We start from the raw sequence: 13,723 nt of genomic DNA, 5'->3' as shown, positions 1-13,723 counted from the left end.
AGATTGTCCACAGTATCATTCTCACCCCTTCGACTCTTCAATCTCTCCCTTTCTATCGGTTCCTTCACGTTTGTACACGTACCAGTCTCTAATCGACACACACATACAAACCTCCCTAGATCCTACTAACCCTTCCACTCAACTTCTATGCAAACTCTCCCTTCTTTCTTGGCGAGATTCCTTGAAAGGACCAGCTACAGTCAATGGCTCATTTTCTTCTCTTCAGTTAGTCAGTAAACATTTAAGTGACTACTATGTGACAGACACTGATAAGCACTGGAGGTACAAGGAAAGGTAAAAGATAGTCCTTGATCTCAAGGAGCTCACAATCTAATGGGGGAGACAAAATGCAAACTATGTACATTTCTTTTCACTCTCTTCTTAACCCTCTGAACTCTGGCTTCCAGCGTCATCGCTTGACTGAAATTGCTTCCTCCAAAGTTACCAACAACCAGATCCTAACTGATAAATCTAGTGGGCTCTTCTTAACTTTCATCCTCTTTGACCTCTCTGTTGCATTTGACACTGCAATCCCTCTTTCCCTAGGTACTCTTTCTTCTCTGATCTTTGGGAACACAGCTCTCTTCTAGTGCTCCTCCTACCTGTCCAACTGCTTTTCTCAGTCTTCTTTTCTGAATCTTCTGCATTCCTGTCAGACTCTAAGTGTACCCAAGACTCTGTCATGGGCCCTCTCGTCTCTTCTTCCTACACTCTCACCTGGTGATGACATCAGTTCCCATTGATTCAAGATGACTCACAGATCTATATATGTGGTCATAGGCTCTCTCCTGAGCTCCAGTTCCACATCATCAACTGCCTCTCGGCCATTTCAAATAGGATGTTCCATTAGCATTTCAAACGTACCATGTTCAAAATAGAATTCATTGTCTTTCATCCCCAAACTTCTCTTCTGAACTTCCCTATTACATAGAGGCCACCATGGTCTTCCCCATCCCAGACTCACAATCTCAATCTTCCATTCCTCACTCTCACTTACCCCACATATCATCAGTTATCAAATGCTGTTGTTTCTGCCTTTACAAGATCTCTTAAGTGTCTCATCATCTCTATTTACACTGCCACCACCCTAGTTTAGAACCTCATTACTTTTCCCTTGGTTACTCCAAGGGTCTACTCCTTTTGGGTCTCTTTCCTCCAAGTCCATCCCCACTCCAATCCATCCTCCACATAGTTGCAATAGTGATTTTTCTAAAATACAAGTCTGACCATGTCATTCCCCTACTGTCTCTCTAGGGTAAAATGTAAACTCACTTATTTTCCATTTAAAGCTCTTCACAACCCGGACCATTCCCATATTTCCATTCTTCTTAAACTTCAGTACTTTTCTCCTATTTTATGGTCTAATTAGAATGCCTATTTGCTGTCCCTCATCTACCTCTAAGCTATTTGACTGACTGAAGCCTAAAATTCATTCCCTCCTTAGTTCTATCTCCAGTAATCTTTGGTTCCTTCAAGACTCAGTTCAAGAGCCACCTTTTTAATGATATCTCTTATAGTCCTCCCCCAACCCAGCTATTAGGACACCCTCTACCCAAACTACTTTGTATTCATTTCGCATATTTTCTATACCTACTCATATGTGCATCTGTTGTCTTCTCCATTAGAATGTAAGCTCTTTGAGTGGAGAGACTTTTTCACTTTTATCTTTACCTCCTTTGACTTTAGCACAGTGCCTCCAAAATAGTAAGCACTTAATAAGTGTTTGTTGATTAACTGATATACTCTCTCTTCACTCCAGCCTCACAGAATCTCTAGCCTTCTTCAAACATGGCACCTCTGACATGAGGCTTTTCCTGATTCCCCAGTTGTTAGTACCTTTACCTCCTCAAGTTACTTTGTTTTACTTTATATTTGTTTATGTGTGTATCTTGTACCCTCACCTTGGTCCTTGACAGAATGGCTGAGCCCCGAGAGGACATTGTATTATCAAGGAACTGGGATCTCCATGGCACTGGAAAGAGGCAGAGGGACTGGACTGTGGGGTTGGGTTTTGTTGTAAGCCCATTTTTCAGGTCCTGGACTTTTGTTGTAAGCCTCTATATCCCCTCAGAATCCTTGTGGTTGTTCATGCTTCATTCTGGAAAAGGACCATTAAACAACTTCTATAGTTCTTATCCCTCCAGAGTCAGGATTTTTCATTCCCTGGGGTACAAGGAAGAGGAGGGTATTAAATATTAAATATTGGTGGCAACAACCAGGGGAAAAGCTCACAGTTGCCCTATTCTAGTTATAGCTGGGGAGAGGTAACACTTTAAAGGGATTCAAATTTTTTTTTGGTTCAATCCCATCCCAGAATCTGGGATAATATTTCTACTGGAACCCAAGCTAATATCCCTCCTCTAGCAGACAAAATTAGGAGAGAAACTGTTTTCTAGACTCCATACTTATCAAGATTTCATTTTTTATTTGTTTTATCATTTAGGGGAGGGAGAGAATGAACAGCAAACTACATATACTGTCTGCAACAAGTGACTTACAGTAATAACCTGGACATTTCCCAAAGTTACTCACACTTCTAGCAGGAAGAGACCTTTCAACATCTATTCTCTCTCCAAATGTGTTAACACACCATGGACAATACCTCCTTACCTCTACTTTGACTACTGAATAGCCCTCTGAGGTTAGAAATGGAGGATAGCAATGACTAGCTGGTGACAATACCCATACTCTATCTACCAATGTAGCCATTTTCCAAAGACTTGGTTGTGGAGCCTAGCAGGAGTGGTGGACTGGCTACTGATCTCAGGCTTTCTGAAAGACTCCAATAGCATAGGGCCTAAGTGGACATACACACATACACACACTGAGAAGGAGAGACATTTAGCCCTTCACCTGAGAACAGAGGCCCCGGGGTCCCTTTTCAGAGTCATTTGACTGACTGTGCTACAGCAATGATTAATACTACCTTTAAAATCAAGAGTCAAAAAGAAACCAAATGCCCTGAGTGTGGAGTCTTGGCCAAAGAATGAAAAACAGAAAGTAAATAAAAATGAAGGGAAACAGGATCTAGTTTCACTGGTGAATCTTTCCCAGAGACAACCAGGGAGGAGAAAGACTGGTTTCTCTTTCTTTCTTTTTTTGGTCAGGCAGAGGGGATTTCCATGGGTCTCCAGAGCTTGTAGTTTTCCTATAGGAAAAACAGAAAAAACCAAATGGGGTTGAGGATGCCAAGGATGAGCTGGCAAATTCCTGAGTTGAGATGGGGTCAGCAAAAGCCTGACGAGGAGGGTCAGCTCACCAGGGAAGCAAACAAAAAGCCACAGGAGTTTGAGGAGAAGGGCAGGAAGAACAGAAGTGGCTCTCTGTTCCATCCATTCCACCTCTTTTTCTAGGCTTGAAGAAAGGGAAAGGAAATGGGAATGAGGGTATCATTGGGCATATGGGACTCCAGTGCCTCTTTTCCTCCTGTGGTAGAAACAAAATCACCAGTTGCCTCAGGGGAGGCCTCCTGAAAATGAATGTTGCAAAATTACAAAGAACAGGCATGGTGCCAAAGAAAAGACATGGGAAGACACCACCCTTCACTTCTTTGCAGAAGTGGGAGGTCCATGAGAGTGAAATATTGTGGGATTTTCAGATTTTATTGGATTTATTGATCAGTTTGTCTTTTTTCTCTTCTTTTTCTTTAAAAAGCATTCTATCTTACATAAGATGGCTCTTTGGGAAGGGTGAAAGAAAGGGATAGAAGGGGAAATTTAGGTAATATAAAAGCAAAAGATATCAGTAAAGTTTATTTTTTTTTAAAAAAAGAAGTTATTGTTGGGTGTGGGAAATGACTATGGTGTCACTGTCCGGGGTGAATCTCTATGAGGAAGTTCAGCAAAGTAGATGTATTGATTCTGATGTATTGTCCTTGGAGTTATCATCACACTTGGAGAGAGAATAGATGTTGAAAGGTCTCTTCCTTCCAGAAGTGTGAGTAGCTTTGGGAAATGTTCAGGTTATTATCGTAAGTCATTTGTTGCAGAAAATATATGTAGTTTGCTGTTCATCCTCCCCCACCTCCCCTTAAAAAAATGAAACCTTGATAAGTATGAAGTCTAGAGGAGAGATTCTCTCCTAAGTCTTTGGGTTCCAGTGGAAATATTATTCCAGATTCTGGGATAGGATTGAACCAAATAAAATAATAAAATTCCCTTAAAGTGATACCTCTTCCCAGCTATAACTAGAATAGGACACCTGTGCGTTTTTCCCCTGGTTGCTGTCATCAAGAGGGTTATACTTCCTCCTGATCCTGAGAGCATTTCCTCTCCTTAGTAGCCCAGAGAGAGCCACCTCCAGATATTGCTATACTTATGCTTTATGTCCTGCACTACACAATGTAATCCTCCTCCCTTGCTCTAGGCCACCACCACCACCAGGCTCCCATTAGCATGCCTCTCTGTTGCCCCTGGGGCCAATATTTATCCCAACTCCCTTCTTATTTCCAATCTATCCAACTGTGTATACGTGTGTGTTGTTCCATCCTTTGATAACTTCAAAGAAAATTGAGATTCAAGTATCTGCTGCTTCCCCCACCAATTCCTCCCTGTCTGTAGAGACTTCTATTTGTACACACTGATTATGTGAGATAATTTTCCTTAACCTTCCTCTCCCTTATCCCCCAACTCATTTTGTTGTTATTGTTGTTGTTATATCTTATATATAGAGAGATTTCTTCTGATTTTTCAGTCTTTTGACTGTTTTATTATGTTTTCTTGTCTTGTGGAGTCATTAGCTTCTATTTGGCATATTCTAATTTTCAGGGAGTTTGTTGCTTGAATAGGGATAGGGCAGCTAGGTGGCACTATGGATAGAGCATTGGGCCTGGAGTCAGGAAGACTCATCTTTCTGAGTTTAAATCTGGCCTAAGATACTTACTAGCTATATGATCCTGGACAAGTCACTTACCCCTGTTTGCCCCAGTTTCCTCATCTGTAAAATGAGCTAGAAAAGGAAGTGGCAAACCGCTCCAGTATCTTTGACAAGAAAACCCCAAATGGGGTCAGGAAGAGTCAGACATGACTAAACAAGGGTTTTATACCTCTTACACCAGGCTGTTAATCTTCTTCACAATTCTTTCTTTGACAACTACAATTTCTTTTCTATTTTTTCATTTAATTCTCTCATTTCCTTTACAAAAGCATTTTTAATCTTAGTTCCTTTATCTTTTCCAGACATTCTAGTTAAGTTTGTACCCAAGCTCTGTGTGTGTGTGTGTGTGTGTGTGTGTGCATGTGTTTTGAAGCTTTGTTTGTAGATGTTTAAACTGCTCTTTCCAAGTTACCAATGACCTCCTAATTGCCAAATCTAGTGACCTTATTTCAATCCTCATCCTTCTGGACCTCTCTGTAGTCATTGACACTGTTGATTATCCCTCTTCTCCTTGATACCCTCTTCTATCCAGGTTTCCATGACACTATTCTATCCTACTTCTCCTTTTATATGTCTGATCATCCCTCTGTCTCCTTTGCTCGATTTTTACCTGAGTAACAGCCACTAACCATGTGTGTCCTTAGACTTCTGTCCTGAGCCTCTTCTCTTCTCCTTCTACACTGTTTCACTTGGTAATGTCATCTACTCCCATAATTTCAATTATCATATCTATGCTAATTATTTTCAGAATAATTTGTCTAGCCTAAACCAATCAGCTGATCAATCTCATATCTTCAACTGTGTATTGGACATCTCAAACTGGAACTCATTATCCTTCCCTGAAAACCCTTCTCTCCTTCTGAACTTCTCTATTACTATCAGGAGTACTACCATCATCCTATTCACTCAGACTTGAAACCCAGCTGTTATCCCCAACTCCAAACTTTCTCCCACTTTCCCCATGTCCAATCTGTTGCCATGTTCTGTTTATTTTACCTTCATAACATCTTTCACATATGCCCCCTTTCTCTCCTCTAATAATACCACCATCCTGGGGCAGGCACTCATTACCTCATGCCTGAACTACTGCAGTAGTCTGCTGGCTGGTCTCTCTGCCTGAAGGCTCTCTCCACTCTGTTCTACCCACTACTCAACTGTCCAATTGGTACAAGCACAAATCTGACCATGTCACTTCTATTTGATAAATTCCAATGACTCACTATCACCTCTAGGAACAAATATAAAATCCTCTGTTTGGCATTCATGGTCCTTCACAACCTGACCCCTTCCTTTCTTTCCAGACTTCTTACACCTAACTCCCTTCTCCCCCCAAGCAGGTACTCTTTGATCCAATGACACTGCCCGTCTTGCTATCCTTTAACCAGATACTCTACCTCCTTATTACTTGCATTTCTACTGACTGATCCCCATGGCTGGAACACTCTTCCTCCTCATCTCTACTTTCTGACTTCCTACAAATCACATCTAAACTCTCATCTTCTACAAGAAGCCTTTCCTGATTCTTCAACTCTCTATTGGTTATTTCAAACTTCTACATAGCTTGTTTAAACATAATTGTCTTCATGTCTCCCCCAATGGACTGTTACCTTCTTGAGAGCAGGGATTTTTTATTGCCTTTCTTTGTATCCCTAGTACTCAGCACAATGCCCATCACATAGTAGGTGCATAATAAATGTTTGCTAACTCACTAACTGTAGTCATTCCCTTCTTCTGAGTTTGTGTCTTGATCATCTATACTTAATATGATACTTTTTATAGTGGGATTGAGATTCTTTTTGCTAGTTTGCTCATTCTTCTAGCCTAGTTCTTGATTTCATACCTTAAGACTTCCAGATTCTATGTGTTTCTGGAAAGAACATCTAGGCTAGTCCTGATGCTACTTTCTTGGGGTATTGAGTGTTGTATTCCAAGATGTTAGGGATGGCTCAGGCTGGAAACCTGCAAGCTCTCAGTGCTCCCAAAGTGATCCAAGCCAGGGCAAAGTCTGACCATTGGCCCCTTGGTCTGAGCTCTGTAAGTTTCTGACCTTAGTTTGACTCTGAATGACACTGTGATTTTTTTTCTTGGATTTTCCAGCTAGGATTTGATCTGGTGCATTTTTTAGATGTATTTGGAACAGTTGCTTTATTATAGGGGGGCTGGGAGGAGGAGGGGGGAAAGTTGCCATAGTTCTTCCTGCTTTCTTGACTCCATCTCCCATTGTTTCTTAGCTCTACTTACTTCACTCTGTATTAGTTCACATAAATCCTTCCAAACCTCTCTGTATTCATCAATTTGTCATTTCTTATAGCACAGTAATATTTTAATAGATTCATCTACTACAATTTGTTAATCCATGGGCATTTACTTTACTTCCAGTTCTTTTCTACCACAAAAGTGGTACTATAAATATTTTGATGCATATAGGGATTTTTTTTAAATCAATGACTTCCTTGGTATATATGTGTAATAGTGGAATCTCTGGGTCAAAGGCTATATTTTCCCTTTATTTTCACAGGTTCAAATTATATTTCAAAACAGCTGTGCTGATTTACAGCTCCACCAGCAATGCATTATCGTACCTAGCTTTCTACAGCCCCTCAAATATTCACTATGCCTATTTGCTGACCTATGAGGTACAATTTTGGGGTTGTTTTGACTGGCATTTCTCTTAGTGATTTGGAGCATTCTTTCACATGGTTGTTAACAGTTTGCAATTCTTCTTTTGAGCACTGTTTATTCATATCCTTTGACTTTTTACCTATTAGGGAATAGCTTTTGGTCTTAAATTTGTGTTGTCTATATATCTCAAATGCCAAGCCTTTATCCAAAAAACTTGATACCAATATTTTTCTCATTTGATCACTCCCTTTCATATCCCAGATATACTAATTATATTTGTTCAGAAGCTTCTCAATTTCACATTATCAATATTATCTATTTTATCTTTTATAATTGCCTCTAACCCTTGTTTGGTTAAGGATTTGTTTCCCATCCATAGCTGTGAAAACTATATGATCTGATTTTCTTCTATTTTCTTTAATGGTAGGATCTTTATTAAAATCATATATCCATTTTGAATTTATTATTGAATATGCCCACCATTGCTTCCTATAAAAGACTAAGCAGGCAGTTCCCATTCTCAGCTACAAACTACTTTTCAAAAGAGCCCACCTTTTGGCCTACTAGTAACTGGAGAGACATGGGCTCTGAACCATTTCTCACATAGTATAAGGTATGCCTCAGTCTAATTATACTAACTTTCCCAGTTGCTTGGAACAAAATGAGCTTTTCTTCCCTAAGAACCATATGTAATGACTGTACATATATAACCTATATCAAATTACTTGCCTCCTCAGTGGGGGGGGGGGAGAGAAGGAGGGAAGGAAAGAATTTGAAACTCAACATTTTAAAAAATGAATGCTAAAAATTGTTTTTAAATATAATTTGAAAAAATAAAATATTAATTAAAAAATATGTAAGCTCTCTGGGACCACCACATCTTCTCAACTGATTCACTCCCATAAGGCTCTAGAGCAAATCATGCAAATGAAACATATTGGAAGAACAGAGTCTCACCAGCATGAGGGAGGGCTTCTAAATTATTTTTATAGCAGATTTAATCCCAACTATATTTACTTAAAGCTAACAGGGGACTTGGACACTTGTTTAGTTACTAGCAAAGGAATAAAGTCACAGGGGACGGGGAGGCCATTTTGGGATGGATTATTGACCATCAAAAGCCCTCTCTTTGGATTGTCCATGGGTACAAAGATAACTGAGGATCATTTGAAAATAACTGGTGCTAGAGTTGGGTAAGTCATGTAGAAATAGAATTCAGAATCTATTAAAGTAAGGTGAAGTTTCTCTCTCTTCAACAAATCTGCTGAGGACTGGCTCTGGCCCAGCCTTCCTCTCTCGCTTTCTCCCCATCCCAAACTCCAAATTCTGGGTACTCTCCCTCATTTTCCAATCAAATTACATTTACCCTTTATTTACATAATAGCACATTGAAGTTTGAGACCAATGCATTTTAGAGCCAGGAAAGCTGTTAAAAACCAAGTTTACTTCTCCCCCATCCTGTCCCATTTTAGAGAAGGGGAAACTGAGAAAAAGGGATGTACCTAAAAGCATTGTTAGTAACAGACCCAAGCTTCCTGACACAAGGCTCTCTGCCTCATGTGGGAAGTGGCCCTGTTTTGCCTGTTGTATATGTCAATGTGATGTCTTTCAACCCATCAGCTTTCTGGGGCAGGAACTGCAGCTGCCTCCTTTACCCAGTACCCAAACCAATTCTCATTTTAAAGAGGTAATTTACTTTTGGGAAGGTGGGTATTTCTACCTTCACCCCAATTAACTGATCACAGAAGGCCCAGATATCTCAAATGAATTAATCAGCCAAAAATAAGCTAAGTGTGAATAAGTCTTTAATTAATCTGAAAGGATCCTAAGAGTTTTGGGTCCCTGGATGAGAGTATATGATAGGATATGTCTTGTGATTGATCAAAGAGAATCAGTCATGCTCTGTGGGGCTATTTATAAGAACAACAAGCTATTCAAGGGCTGAAATGTTGTGAACTTCTCAAGGTATAATAGTGTCCCCAGAGCAGCAGCGGCCTTCAGCAGCATCTGCATTAGCAGCTGAGAAACATACCAAGGACAAACTCAGCATACCAAGGAAAGGCTGCTTCTGAACTCTATTAAGAGCCCAACCCTTAGAGCCCAGTAGAGAGCTACACCTAAGAGGAGCTTCTTGAGGATTTCATGAAGGGGAAAAAGACTTCCAATAACCAGGAGTTCCCCTTTCCCCACACAGGTTCCCTACATGTGTGTCTCACTACTATTTTAGTATAAGTCTGGGCCCTGTCTTTCTAGGGACCTTGTACGTGCAAGGGAAAATTGTGCCTCAAGTTTGGGGGGATTGTTTCTGTATCAGTTGTCCTGGCTATACTTTCTTAGTAAATATATTTTCTAAAAGCTAATTAAGTCTGTCTAATAATCAGCAGAAAGCAAGCCAAGGGAGGCTCATGAGTAAAAGAAAAATCTAAGCCCCTCAAGATTAACCTCCAGAACCTTGAGGAGAGTAGTAGCAAACCACCTTCTGGGGTCCTGGTTTGCCAATTTAAGTAGTAGTTGGGAAAGTAATCCAGAGGAGTACTACTTCTCACTGGAGAAAAGTCACTAATAGATGTGGCACATTCCTTTAACCCCTTCTGGGTTGGGGCAGAGGAGGAGGAAGAGAAGGAGGAGAAAGAAGAGGAGGAGGAAGAGGTTGGTGGATTGAACTTGGGGGATCTGAGCTACATCACAGGATGAAACAATAGAACAGGTTAAAAGCTTTCATGTTGATTAGCATTAGGTTTGCACTTCCAGTCTAGGTGAGATAGAGATCAGACAGACAGAAACAAAGAGTGATAGGGACAGAGAGTTAGGGAAAGTCAGACAGAGACAGGGAGATACAGAGACAGAGAGAGACACAGAAAGAGGAAAAGTAAAGTCACTAAAACAATTTATAACCTTTAACATAGAGATTACTGGGCATAAACCTCAAGGACGTTGAAGTCAGAAAGGTCCCAATGTATAAAAATCTTCATTTGAAAACACAGTATTGCTCATCATAAGTTCATACACTTAGAGTAGAAGAAGACCTTAGAGGACATCTAAGCCAATCCCATCATTTAACAGATGAGAAAACTGAACATCAGAGAAATGAAGTAATGGCCTAAGACCATACAACTAGTAAATATCAGAGCCTGAATCTGAACCCAACTTCTCTAAATGCAGCATTTTATCCCCCCTACTACACTGCCTCTCCACCAATAACAAATGAAAATCACAGAACAAGTTTTGGTGTATGATATAATATAAGAAACATTAATATGTAGTGGATGTATAATATATAAACTGATGGCAGAGTACAGGTGTGGCATGGTGTATATACCCTGTCAGACTTGGTTGGTTTGGGTTTGTTACAAGGGAAGATACACTGGGTAGAAAATCTAATTTTGGTGTAAAAAGCAAAGGTATCAATAAAACTTTTTTTTTTTTTTTTTAGATAATGAGGCAGATAGCTTGGCAGAGCGGTAACTGAGGCAGTGTCTTAGGCTGGAAGACCTCAGTTAAAGTCCAGTTTCTAAAAGGCTGACTGTGACCTTGGCTAAATCATTTAACCTCATGGCCTCCAGGTAACTCTCTAAGATTATTGCCTAATTTGCTGAATCTGCATTATAAGAGGGAGTTTCTTTGCTTAAAATTCCCTACACCAATGAAATCTCAGTTCTATATTTTCCCCCTCAAAAAAAAAGTTTATTAAAAGGCTTTTATTATTATCCACTGTTTACTGACAGTTACAGACCCAGTCTTCAAAGTCTAGCTCAAACACTATCCCCTCCAGGAAGTTTTCCCCAATTCATTAGGCAAAACTTCGCTTTCTTTCTTGAATCTCCCACAGCACTTTGTATTTCAGCCTCAAGGCTCTATGATTCCATCAGCGTGGGTACTTCCTTTACTAACTCCCTGGCCAGGACTTCTTACAAGGGACTAGTCAGGCAGTTTCCAGGAATGCCCCATTGTACAGCCAATCTGCACATAAACTGCTATGACCTCTGGAGGGAGGAAGAGGGAGGAACTTTGGCAACCCACTTCAGTGGCATTTCCCCCATCCATCACTGCAGAAACAGAAGGGCACTCTGGGGGCATAAGCTTATATCACTGACTCTGAGAAACTGTCTTTGCCCAGGCCCCTCTTTCATTGCCCATAGTCCAGGAGCAGAAACAGAGTCCAGCATATGTTTGGCCAGAAAATGGTTGAGATGAAAGATCGATTGAGTCATTCTTCTCAAAGTCAGTTCCTGGCTGTGAGCCTCTCACACCTTCTCTGGCCAAAGAAAGCAGCTGGTGATAAGGCCTTTAAGCCATTGAACAGAGAGAACTGGGAGAGGCTGCCATGAAGCCCTCTCTTCACCTGTCTCTACTAAACAGTCAGACTTCTAGCTCAAGAGGAATGTAAGGACAGAGAAAACAGAGACAAAGATGGAGGGGGAAAAAGACAGAGCAATATGGACATGACAGAGACATAGAAAAAGACACAAAGGGGTAGCAGGGAAAGAAGCCAGACAAAATGCCTTCTTTGTCTTCCCCAAACCCCTCCGGTGAGCTTATAACTCTTTCAGAATTCCTGGCTTTAGTCTATGTGTGGCACATCCATTCTCCTCTTCTCCTTCAAAAGAGGATGAGTTCAATGCTGCCACTGTCAGCTAGATTTAATCCCCACATCTTCTGACATCATTCTCTCACTATTTCCAGAGTCATGTCTATCCACCTCCCTTCGACCCCTCAACTGGCTCCACATCCCCCAATCTAGGAGTTCTCTGAGAGCCTGGCCTGGCCTGGTCCTGCTCTTCCTCTGTCTCCATACTGCCGGAGATCCCTGAGGCTGTGATCTTTTCCTGCTCCTTCTCCCTTTGTCACCTCACACACAAGTCTGGGTACACAGTAGGCAGACTTGTTGACTGATGGCTACTTTCCACCAGCAGTGAGAATGGCACAGATTGTCCAAGAGAACAAACAAGTTACTTAACCCTTCCTTAGAGATGAGGATGCTCAGACCTAGGGAAGTTAGCAATGCCTCCTTGCCTTTCTGCCCCTCCTCCACCACCACAAGGTTTTCAGGAGAAATAAAGAACCAACAAATAATTTCAAAGCACTTCCCCTGTTAGTACACATCTACATCAAGTCTTGGGAATTGTCGATTTGATGGCACTATGCTCTCTTAGGATGTCTGGTTCTTGATTTAGTGTAAGAATGTGACCATGGGCAAGTTGGTTCACTTCTCTTGGTTTCCTTAACTGTAAAATGAAAAGATTGTACTGGATGACCCCTAAGGTCTTTTCCAATTTAAACCAACCCAATCATTCAACAAACATTTGTTATTCAACTATTATCATGCATTGTGCTAGATGATAAGGAAACACATACAAAAAGTTAAACAACACCTGCCCTCATGAACCTTATTCATCCTTTGGGGATGTAATGTAAATCTATGATGCTATAAACTTTCTCCTGGGAAGGAGGGACCCCAGCATCCCAGAAGATTCAGTCCATTTACCTTCTGGTTTCCTCGGAGTTTTAGATCGAACCAGATGTGTAGCTTTGATTTCTCTGTAGATGGACCATGTGGGCCAGGACAACAGATGACTCTGAGGGAAAGAAGTCAAGATTTCCATAATTGGGAAGAGAGGGGTAGAAGCACAATTCTTGAAGGAAAGACTGATTAGAATTGATAGAAATTGGAAGGGGCTTTAAAAAGTATAAAAGCAAGGAGAAAAAGAGTAGTTGAAGATAGCCATCTTTGCAGAGTTGGGTGACTATGGATATGGAACAAAATATATACTATCAGTTTCAGTTGATGTGTAGACTAATTTTACTAACTTTTTTCTTTTTCTTTTTCTTCCTTATTACAAGGAATAGCTTGCTGATTGGAAGAAGAGGGATATATTCAGAAATGAAGATGATATAAAACAAGATAGCAGAAGATTTTTCCAAGAAAAAGAAAAGCATTTATTATGTACCTATTTTGTGCTAGGTACCATGCAAAGCACTTTCCAAATATTATCTCATTTGATCCTGGGAGGTAGGTGCTACTATTGACCTAATTTTTAATTCAGGGACATTGAGGCAGACAGGGGTCACACAGGTAGTAAGTCTCTGAGGCTAGATTTGAACTCATCTTCCTTACTCCAGGCCCACTGCCCTATCCACAGTGAAGACAGACAGAGAGAGAGAGAGAGAGAGAGAGAGAGAGAGAGAGAGAGAGAGAGAGAGAGAGAGAGAGAGAGAGAGAGAGAGA

At 40.7% G+C, this 13,723-nt stretch overlaps 1 long non-coding RNA gene across 1 annotated transcript in view; it reads right to left on the bottom strand.

Moving 5' to 3' along the window:
• LOC114033474 overlaps positions 1-13,723 on the bottom strand; it is a 42,522-nt gene that overhangs the window by 25,061 nt on the left and 3,738 nt on the right. Inside the window, exon 2 of the long non-coding RNA XR_003567985.1 lies at positions 12,983-13,073. This is a non-coding gene — a long non-coding RNA (uncharacterized LOC114033474). The remainder of the gene's footprint in view (positions 1-12,982; positions 13,074-13,723) is intronic.

Source organism: Vombatus ursinus, unplaced genomic scaffold, assembly GCF_900497805.2.
Source record: "Vombatus ursinus unplaced genomic scaffold, bare-nosed wombat genome assembly UNPS02007284.1, whole genome shotgun sequence".
In the NCBI taxonomy this organism is placed as follows: domain Eukaryota; kingdom Metazoa; phylum Chordata; class Mammalia; order Diprotodontia; family Vombatidae; genus Vombatus; species Vombatus ursinus.
Note: the sequence above shows the minus strand (reverse complement) of the source record. Positions and strands in the feature narration are given on the sequence as shown.